This window comes from Neomonachus schauinslandi, chromosome 10 (genome assembly GCF_002201575.2).
Source record: "Neomonachus schauinslandi chromosome 10, ASM220157v2, whole genome shotgun sequence".
NCBI classification, from domain to species: domain Eukaryota; kingdom Metazoa; phylum Chordata; class Mammalia; order Carnivora; family Phocidae; genus Neomonachus; species Neomonachus schauinslandi.
In genome coordinates, this window is record NC_058412.1 from 79,671,678 (window position 1) to 79,683,416 (window position 11,739).

An 11,739-nucleotide genomic window follows, 5' to 3' on the forward strand; every position below is an offset into this window, starting at 1 on the left:
ACTGCATTTTAAAATTGCTCTAAAATGCAGTCTGGCCCACAATCCGTACCACCCCTCAAAGTGGGATCTCCTGTCCCTTTCCCAACAGGAAACCAGTTTTAAATACTTAAAGGAAAGCTTAAGGCCTTCCCCTTGTCCCAGGTCTAGAATAAGGGAAATAAGTTACCTTCATGGCAGGCTAGAGAACAGGTCCTAAGACCCCTACATTAGGCTCTAGCAAAACAAGTACTTGTAGTTCCCAGAATATGCCTTTGTAGTTTCATGTTATGTCTTGCAAATTCATTTCCTTCTTTCTGAAATCCTCTTGCTTCTGGCTCTGGGTCCTGGCAAACACCAACTTAGTCTTCAAATTTTATCTCAAAAGCTATCTTCTGTGAAACCTCTGGTTCCTAAAGACAAACTTGGATACTCCTCCTATTTTCCCTGTTGCTTGTGAATGTTACGCTTATACATTAATGTTATACCAGCAATACCGCTTTCCAAATCGAGGTGTTTTAGTCTTCCTACAATACTGGAGTTTCATGATGGCAAGGATTGTGTCTTTGCTGTTTTTATGAACCTACCTCAGCAAGCACAGTGTCGTCTGTGTAACCCATGTTTATTAAATGAGCAAAATAGCTCTTTTTCTTTTTTCTGTTTCAGAGTTAAGGACTCATGATTGTTTACAGGCTTGTTGCTCAAAAAAATTCAACAGGTTAAGACCTTGCAGCTCCTAAGCCCTGAGCCTCACCCCAGCTTCTTGGTTTTCCTTTCTTCATCACCGGCTTCAGGCTGCAGCTGGTTCCAAAGCGGCAGCCACTGGCTCAAACCCTTAGGGCCTTTATCCCCTACACTAGTCACCAAGTGCTACTCAGTGTCTCCAATTCCCCTTCTCTACTGTCCCAAGAAGAAAAGCTGACAAGCCTCACCCCCACATACTTTTTACGGGGAAGGGAGGTGCAGCTTTCATTGTTTTTTCTTTTGTTTTATTACAGAAAATTTCAAATGTTTCCAAAAGTAGAGGGACTAGCATAATGAAGCTCTATGCACTTATAACTTCAATTCAACAATGATCAAGTCCATGGCTAATTTCAAGTATACCCTTAAGCCACTTCCAATGGCCCCTATTGGGTTATTGTAAAGGAAATCCTGGACATATTTTATTTGTAAACATTGTCATATGTACCTTTAGAAGTAAAAACATAATCACAGTATTATCACGATATTTAAATAGGCTACAGTTTTTTAATATCAAATATCCAGTCAGTGCATAAATTTCCTGATTATCTCCTGAATGGTATCTTACATTCAGTTTGTTTGGATCAAGGTTCACACGTTCACACATTGCATTTGGTGGAAATGTCTCTTAAGTTTCCTTTTTTCTTTTTCTTTTTAAAGAATTGGATGAGGGCGCCTGGGTGGCTCAGTTGGTTAAGCAACTGCCTTCGGCTCAGGTCATGATCCTGGAGTCCCGGGATCGAGTCCCACATCGGGCTCCCTGCTTGGCGACGAGCCTGCTTCTCCCTCTGACCCTCCCCCCTCTCATGTACTCTCTCTCATTCTCGCTCTCTCAAATGAATAAATAAATCTTTAAAAAAAAAAAAAGAAAAAGAATTGGATGATTTGATTTTTCTTATATTGCAATGTTGGTTGCCGTTAATGCTATCATTACCTAAATCTACTGTTTCATTGTTTGCAAAATGGTGATATTCTGTCATTTATTTGATAAATTTTAAAGATTTATTTATTTGGGGGCACCTGGGTGGCTCAGGAGGTTAAGCGTCTGCCTTTGGCTCAGGTCATGATCTGGGGTCCTGGGATCAAGCCCCACATCAGACTCCACACTCAGCGGGGAGTCTGCTTCTCCCTCTGCCCCTCCCCACCTCTCTCTCTCTTTGTCTCTCTCTGACTCAAATAAAATAAATAAATAAAATTCTTTTTAAAAAAGATTTTTTTTATTTGTTTGAGAGAGAGAGCATGAGTGAGCGTGGGCAGGAGCGGCGGGGGGGGGGTAAGGGGGAATGGAGGGAGGGGCACCGGGAGAGGGACAGGGAGGAGGAGGAGGAGAGAAGCAAACTACCTGCTGAGGCTGGAGCCTGACTCTGAGCTCTAGGTGCCAGGACCCTGAGATCATGACCTTGAGCCAAAACCAAGAGTCGGTCACTCAACCGACTGAGCCACAAATGTGCCCCGTTCCCTCTTCATTTTATTAACTGGAACACTTCTATAAAGAGACACTTCCCCTCACCAAATAAGGGTTACCTTGAGGTACAATTTACATAGAAGAGCCAGATTAAATATTTCTTTTATTTATCGGTTTTCAGAATAATGAATCCGTAACTCCCCTAGAAGTCCAATGTGCTATCCATTGCTTTACAGATCCAGGCAGGAGAATTCTTTTTAAATTGTCATTAATGCATACTTGATGAGTTTTAATCCTTTGCTGTTATTATTCTTATTGAAGCCCATATTCATTCCCTCATCACTAGTCCTTGGGAACCTCTTTAGATTGGCTCCTAAATCCATTTGACTCCTTTGATAGCAATCCTGCTTTCCGTAGTCAGCAGAGCATCAGCCATTTCTCTGAGGACACTTGTTTCCCTTTAGTAGGAAGTGCTCTTTAGAGACCACAATCTGTGCCCTGGCTTTTTTTTCTTTTTTCATTAACCATAATAATACATGTTCAGTGTTTTAAAAAATCAGAAGATATAGATAAATTGAAAGAGATTAGAAATGCCATAATGATACCAGAGAAATACTGTCAAATGTGGTTACATTCCAGACTTTTTGCTATGTCCCTATAATTTTTTCCTATAAATTTTCTTAAAATGACAAAATACAGTGCTTATTATTTGCCTTTTTAAAACTCAGCAAAGTCTCATGAACATTTTTCTACATCATGAATACATTTCTCCAAGATCATTTTTTTTAAAGATTTTATTTTTTATTTGAGAGAAAGAGAGAGGGAGAGAGACATACGAGCAGGGGGAGAGGCAGAGGCAGAAGGAGAGGGAGAAGGAGGAGCAGACTCCCTGCAGAGCAGGGAGCCTGTCTCAGGGTTTGTCTCGGGGCTCATTGCGGGGCTCAATCCCAGGACCCCCAGGTCATGACCTGAACCAAAGGCAGAGCCACCCAGATGCCTCTCTCCAAGATCATTTAAATGACTACATGGTATTTCATCATTTGAAAGCAGCACTGTTTTGTTTTGTTTTTAACATATAATGTATTATTTGTTTCAGGGGTACAGGTCTGTGATTCATCAGTCTTTTTTTTTTTTTAAAGATTTTATTTATTTATTTGACAAAGACATAGCGAGAGCAGGAACACAAGCAGGGGGAGTGGAAGAGGGAGAAGCAGGCTTCCCGTGGAGCTGAGAGCCTGATGTGGGACTCGATCCCAGGACCCTGGGATCATGACCTGAGCCGAAGGCAGACGCTTAACGACTGAGCCACCCAGGCGCCCTGTGATTCATCAGTCTTACACAATTCACAGCACTCACCATAGCACATACCCTCCCCAATGTCCATCACCCAGCCACCCCATCCCTCCCACCCCCCTCGACTCCAGCAACCCTCAGTTTGTTTCCTGAGATTAAGAGTCTCTTATGCTTTGTCTCCCTCTCTGGTTTTGTCTTGTTTCATTTTTCCCTCCCTTCCCCTATGATCCTTTGTCTTGTTTCCCAAATTCCTCCTATCAGTGAGATCACATGATAATTGTCCTTCTCTGATTGACTTATTTCGTGAAAGCAGCACTGTTTTTATAATCAATCCTGTTTTGGAACATATAAGTTCTTTTCTATTTTTCCATATTATAAATGAAAATATAATATAAAAAATCTTACAAATTTTTCCTTATTGATGTTACAAATAATATTACAATATTTAAAATATATAATATTTATCATTGAAAATTTACCCAGTCATTTAATGTTTTCCCCCATAGGATCAGTTCCTAAAAGTGAAATTGCTGGACCTAGGGGTAGGTATGTTAAAAAAATTCTTTTTAATGTAATATGTTCTCATGATTCAAAATTCAAAACGTGCAAGAATATGCTCACTGCAACCCTTGACCCAGCTACCCCAAACCAAGGCAACTAGTATTACTAGTTTCTTGTAGATTGTTCCAATATAATTCCATACTTATACAACAAATTAATTTATATATTTACCTTCTATCCCTCCTTTTTTCCACAAATGGTGAAATATTATACACTGTTTTGCATGTTGCATTTTTCACTTATTGTTGAAGGTCTTTGCATAATAGTTCATAAAGAGCATCCTTGTCCTTTCTTAGGCTATATGGGATCTCATTGTATGTTCAAGTTTTTCCATCATCTATTTAACCAGCCCTTAACTAACAGACATTCAGGTTATTATCAATCTTATGCCATTACAAATAATTTTGTCATAAAGAACCTTGTGCGGGCGCCTGGGTGGCTCAGATGGTTAAGCATCTGCCTTTGGCTCAGGTCACGATCCCAGGGTCCTGGGATCGAGTCCCACATCGGGGTCCCTGCTAGGTGGGGAGCCTGCTTCTCCCTCTGCCTCTCTCTCTCTCTCTCTCTGACTCTCATGAATAAATAAATAAAACATTAAAAAAAAAAGAACCTTGTGCATATGTCCCTTTACACATTATCTATAGGATAGATTTCTAGAAGTGGAATTGGTGGGTGCAAAGGTGAGTGCATTTATAATTTGGGTAGATATTCCCATAATGCTCCCCCACAGAGGTTTTACCAAATTTCATTCCACCCTCAGAATCTGAGAGTACTCTCTAAAGTAATGTGTGTCAAACTTGTTGACCTTTGCCAATTTGACTGGTGAATAATATGAGAATGGTTTTATTTAGGGATATATCTTTTTGCTGCTTTTTACTTCAAATTGGTCCCTTCTTATTTTGCTGTTGATCATTACTTGGAACCAAATGAGGAATTTTTTAAAATAACAAACATAGGAAAGTACCCAGTTATTTTGTTCCTCCTCCTCGATAATTGTTAAATCAGTCGTTCTCAGCTTGGCAGTACCGATAAATCTCCTGGGGTGTCTTTTAAAAATGCCAGGGTTGAAACTATTGTGTGAGATACCCCAATGGTGGATACCTGACAATTATGCATTTGGTAAAACCCTAGAACTGTACAACATAAAGAGTGAACCCTGATGTAAACTGTGGACTTTAGTTACTAATAACGTACCAATATTCATCAATTCATCAATGTTCATCAACTGTAATTAATACACCACACCAATGCAAGATATGAATAGTAGGGGAACCGTGGGGACAGGGGAGGGAGTATATGGCAGCTCTTTGTACTTTCTGCTCAATTTTTCTGTAAACACAAAACTGCTCTAAAAAATATAAAGTCTATTAATTAAAAACAAACAGAACAACAAAACAACCCCAAGGCCTACTGCCCTTGGAGATTCTGGTAATTGGTCTGGAATGGAGCCAGGCTTAGATGTTCTTTAAAAGGATTCTAGGTGTTGCAACTGTATACCCATGGTTGAGCCACTACCCTAAATGGTAACTGAAGTCCCAGTAAGCTTTACCCAGACCAGTTAAATCACCCAGATCAATTAATTCAGATTTTCTGAAAGTGGGACTGGGGACTCCTCAGTTTACAAAAAAAAATTCCCTAGATGACTGTAATGCACCGCCAGTCCTAGTTTAAAAGCAGATGGATAATGAGTTCAACTCTGGTCTGAACCCAGAAGACCTATGAGCGAGGCACCCAGGAATTTCCTCTTTGCAAATACATCTGGTCAAGGCAAGCAATGGAAGGTAACCACAATTGGTTCTGGTAGTTCTCAAAGGGTGGTCCTTGAGCCAGCATTATTGGCATTACCTGGGAATTTGTTAGAAATGCAAATTCTTTTTTTTTTTAAAGATTTTATTTATTTATTTGACAGAGAGAGACAGCGAAGAGAGGGAACACAAGCAGGGGGAGTGGGAGAGGGAGAAGCAGGCCCTCCGCCGAGCAGAGAGCCCAACACTGGTCGATCCCAGGACACTGGGATCACGACCCGAGGTCCTGGGATCATGACCGGAGCCGAAGGCAGGCAGGCAGACACTTAACAACTGAGCCACCACCCAGGCGTCCCAGAAATGCGAATTCTTGAGCTCCATCCCAGACCTACTGATCCTAAACTGAAAAGGGAAGGACACAGGAGGAGGGCCCAGCTGTCCCTGTTTTTTTTTTTTTTTTTTTTAAGATTGATTTATTTATTTGACAGAGAGACACAGTGAGAGAGCGAACACAAGCAGGGGGAGTGGGAGAGGGAGAAGCAGGCTTCCCATCAAGCATGGAGCCCGATGTGGGGCTTGATCCCAGGACCCTGGGATCATGACCTGAGCCGAAAGGCAGACGCTTAACGACTGAGCCATCCAGGCACACCCCAGCTGTTCCTGTTTTGACAAGCCCTCCAGGTGATTTTGATGCACACCCACATTTGAGAACCACTACTCTTCCTGGTACCTGGATTTTGGCCTTGAGTACCTGGATTTGGGCCTTGCCCCTTGAGAAATGATAAACTGTAGCATTATACTTATAGATGACTTATTTTGCCAGAGCCCCCATATTAGCTGTAACATATTATTATTCCTAATGGAGTTCAAAGTTGTAATTAAAAACCAAAGTTATTTAAATGTGTAATATACCAAATTTTATTTTATTCACACCAGAGACTTTAATTATGCTACCAAGATAGACTTTTTTCTTTTGTTCTTTCCTCCCTCCCTTCCTTCATTCCTTCCTTCCTTTCTCTTTTGCCTGTGACTGGATAAAGTTTTTTTCCACCTCTATAGATATTTTTCCAAAATGCTATTTATTAAGAAAGTTGTAATTCTACCTAGGCCTACTCAAATAGCACTGTACAAACAAACACAGTACTACCTATCAGTGTGACTGGAGATCTTCAGTGTGCAAAAGAATCCCTAATAAAGAAATAGCTTAGAGGGTGAGGCTGATGTAAGACTGACAGAGTCATTCATAATCCCCAGTGCAAGAATTTTGAGTGGTTCTTTGCCTCACTTATTGACTTTATAATACATGCATTGGCAAAGAATCTCATTTACAACTTTACAACCTTAGGTATATGAGAATTCTCCAGTTCTTTGTTCTTTTGGATAGTGGCTTTTTTTTTTTTTTAATAGATCATGTCATCTGCAAATAGTGACAGTTTTATTTCTTCCTTTCCAATTTGGATGCCTTTTATTTCTTCTCTTACCTAATTGCTCTGGCTGGGACTTCTAATACTAGGTTGAATAAAAGTGGCGATAGTGGGCATCTTGTCTTGAGGAAAAGCTTTCAGTTTTTCAAGTATGATGTTAGCTGTGGGCTTGTCATATATGACTTTAATATGTTGAAGAACGTTCCCTCTATACCCACTTTGTTGAGAGTTTTTATCATAAATGGATGTTGAATTTTATCAAATGCTTTTTCTATATCCATTAAGAGGATCATATGATTTTTAATACCTCATTTTGTTAATGTGGTGTATCATACTGACTAACTTGCAGATGTTGAGCCAGCCTGACATCCCTGGAATAAATCCCACTCAATCATGGTGCATGATTTTTTTTAAGATTTATTTATTTATTTATTTATTTATTTATTTATTTATTTATTTCAGGAGGGAGGAGCAGAGGGAGAGAATCTTCAAGCAGACTCCTGCTGAGTGCAGAGCCCAATGCGGGGCTTGATCCCATGACCCATGAAATCACAACCTAACCCAAAACCAAGAGCCAGATGCTCAACCAAGGCACTCAGCGTGTGATCCTTTTAATGTATTGCTGAATTCAATTTCTTAATATTTTGTTGAGGATTTTTAAATCTATGTTCATCAGGGATATTGGCTTGTAATTTTCTTTTCCTGTGGCATCCTTGTCTGGTTTTGGTAATGCAGGCTTCATAAAATGAGTTTGGAAGAGTTCCCTCCTGTTCTATTTTTTGGAGAGTTTGAGAAGGATTCGTATTCATTCTTCTTTGAATGTTTGGTAGAATTCACCAATGGAGGGGCGCCTGGGTGGCTCAGTTGGTTAGGCGACTGCCTTCGGCTCAGGTCATGATCCTGGAGTCCCGGGATCGAGTCCCGGGATCGAGTCCCGCATCAGGCTCCCTGCTCAGCAGGGGGTCTGCTTCTCCCTCTGACCCTCTTCCCTCTCGTGCTATCTCTCATTCTCTCTGTCTCAAATAAATAAATAAAAATCTTTAAAAAAAAAAAAGAATTCACCAATGGAGCCATCTGGTCTGGGGCTTTTGTTTGGGGGAGGTTTTGGATTACTGATTCAATTTCCTTACTAGTATTCAGATTTTCCATTTATTCATGATTCAGTCTTGGTAGGCTGTATGTTTCTAGGAGTTTATCCATTTCTTCTAGGTTGTCCAATTGTTGGAGTGTAATTGTTCACAGTTATTGCTTATGACCCTTTGTATTTCTGTGATATCAGTTGTAATAGCTCCTCTTTCATAGAAAACCCTAAAGACTCCATCAAAAAACTGTTTGAACTAATAAGCAAATTTGGTAACGTTGCAGGATACAAAATCAATACACAAAAATCTGTTGCATTTTTATGCACTAATAGTGAACCATCAGAAAGAGAAGTTAAGAAAACAACCCCATTTACAACTGCAACAAAAAAGAACAAAAGACCTAGGAATAAATATAACCAAGGAGGTAAAAAACCTGTATACTGAAAACTACAAGACATTAAGGAGAGAAACTGAAGATGACAAAAATTAATGGAAAGATATTCTGGGCTCATGGATTGCAAGAATTTACTACCCAAAGCGATCTACAGATTTAGTGACATCCCCATCAAAATTCTAATGGCATTTTTCACAGAAATAGAACAACAATCCTAAAGTTTGTGTGGAGCCACAGAAGACCCTGAATAGCCAAAACAATCTTGAGAAGGAACAAAAAAGCTGGATGCCTCACATTCCCTGACTTCAAACTGTATTACAAAACTATACTTATTAAAACAGTATGGTATCAGCATAAAAAAGACACAGGGGTCAATGATCAGAATAGATAGTCTAGAAATAAACCCATCCATATATGACCAATTAATTTATGATAAAGAAGGCAAGAATATACAATGGGAAAGGGGTAGTCTCTTCAGTAAATGGTGCTGGGAAAACTGGACAGCCACAGGCCAAAAAATGAAACTAGACCACAATCTTATACCATACACAAAAATTAACTCAAAATGTATTAAAAACATGAATGTAAGACCTGAAACCATAAAACTTATAAGCTCCTTGACATAGGTCTTGGTGATGATTTTTTTAATCTGAGATCAGAAGTAAAAGCAACATAAGCAAAAATAAACAAGTGAGACTACATCAAACTAAAAAGCTCCTGCACAGCAAAGGAAATCAACAAAATAAAAAGGAAACCTACTGAATGGGAGAAAATATTTGCAAATGTATCTGATAAAGGGTTAATGTCCAAAATATGTAATTATACAACTCAACAGCAAAAAAAGATCTGATTTAAAAATGGGCAGAAGATCTGAATAGTCATTTTTCCAAAGAAGGTAGATGGCCAATAGGTACATAAAAAGATGCTCAACCTCACTAGCGATCAGGAAAATGCTAATCAAAACACAGTGAGATATCAGCTCACCCCTGTTAGATTGGCTATTATCAAAAAAGCAAGAAATAACAAGTATTGGTGAGGATGTAGAGAAAAGGGAGCCCTCGTGCACTGTTGGTGAGAATGCAAACTGTTGCAGCCACTGTGGAAAACAGTACGGAGGTTCCTCAAAAAATTAAAAATAGAACTACCACGAGATCCAGCAATTCCATTTCTGGGTATTTATGTGAATAAAACAAAACACTAATTTGAAAAGATACATGCACCCCCATGTTCATTGCAGCATTATTTACTATAGACAGGATATGGAAACAACCTAAGTGTCCATCGACAGATGAATGGATAAGGAAAATGTATACACACACACACACACACACACAGAGGAATATTATTCAGCCATAAAAAATGGTATTTTGTCATTCATGACAACGTGGATGGACCTCAAAGCCATTATGCGAAGTGAACTTAGTCAGACAGAGAAAGCCATGCTATATGCTCTCTCTTATATGCAGAATCTAAAAAATAAAAAACCCCACAACCAAGCTCACAGAGTGTGGTTGCCAAAGGTGGGGGTTAGGTGGTGGGAGAAATGGTTGAAGGGGATCAAAAGATCTAAAAAATTTAAAAATTAGGAAAATATATAAATTTACCTACTCAGCACTTCTACTTCTAGGTAGTTATCCAGCAGATAAACTTCCATATGGGTGAAGTGGCAAACAAAACAAAACAAAACAAAACAAACCCTAGAAACAAAAAACACATCTCAAGGTTTGCTTCCGGGTAAGCAACCTAAGGCACACATTTTCTCTGCACGCCCCAAGTTATGATATGACTTAACACTTTCAACCTTACCACATCTGTTTCTTGGCTGACACTGAAAGTATCTGGGTCTGTGGCCCCCTTTCTAGGCATTCTGCTTTGCTTACGGGAAGCCCTGTGCCAGGTCTATGGGAGGAGCATGTGGGGGAGGGAAATTTTGAGCAAGATCCCACAGGTGGACTCCTACCTCCTTCCTCTTCATTGTAGCCACACTCACTCCAAACTCCAATTGTGCTTCTCTGTGTTGGATTCTAGGCAGGTGTAATGGCTGCAGGAGTCCAAGTCTGGTTTTCCAAAGTGAGTCATAGCAGGGCCTGACCTTAAAAAAATAAAGATAAAAATAAAATAAAATAAAATAAATAAATAAATAAATAAATAAAATGAGACTTCGGCTCTGTACCATGATGAATGTCTCAGTCAGCATAGGGCCCCTCAAAGTGCAGTAGGCTCCCATGGGGTCTAACCCATCGTGGACACATGAACCTCTCACTGTCAAGGTCTTTGGTGGTGCCATGAATTCTGTTTACATACTGTTTCCCTGCCTATCATGGGGGCAGGAGAAGGTTTGGCGGGGCTGGGACCCCCAGTGTCACCTCACCTGAGATCTCAGCACCTTCTTGGTACAGCCTTGGAGGCTTGCATGTTCCCGGGGACTGGCTCCCTGTCTTCCTCCTTACTCTCAAAGGTGTGGGACTCACTCCTCTGTCTCTGGAATCCTTCCCCTAATCCCTAACCCAGCTCCTCTCAGTTAATGTGTATACTCATTGCCTAAAGAACTTGTTGAAAGAGTGTCCTGGGCCTTACCCACAGAGATTCTGATTCCAGAGGTGGCGTGGGACCCATGAATTCATATTTCTAACTACCTCACAGGCTCCTCAGAGGATTACCCTTTCTGTAACACTGGCTAGGATGCCTTCAAAGGGTGGAAGTGCCTGAGAACAGCTTCTCTTGTCCACTAGGCAAAACCTCCCAAGGCAAAGAAACATCAAGCTCTGCACCTGCTTGAATTGGGGAGGGGTGTGGGGTGATGTGGGCACAGAGAGGAGAATAAACAAATTAGTATTTCAAAATAAATATTACCAACTAGAAATCATGAAATTAGGGTCTGCTACTAAAGCATCACTTCTCTGACTTATATGTGACTACATGCATACTGAGATTCTGTTGAGACTGAAAAGAAAAAGTTTCAAAAGAAGCTTAAAATCCTTTTTCCTAGAAAAAGGACCTTCATGATGGCAGGGACTGTGGCTGTGTATATCCAGATAAGCACAGTGATGAATAATGAATGAAAGAAAGAAAAAGAAAGAAAGAAAGAAAGAAAGAAAGAAAGAAAGAAAGAAAGAAA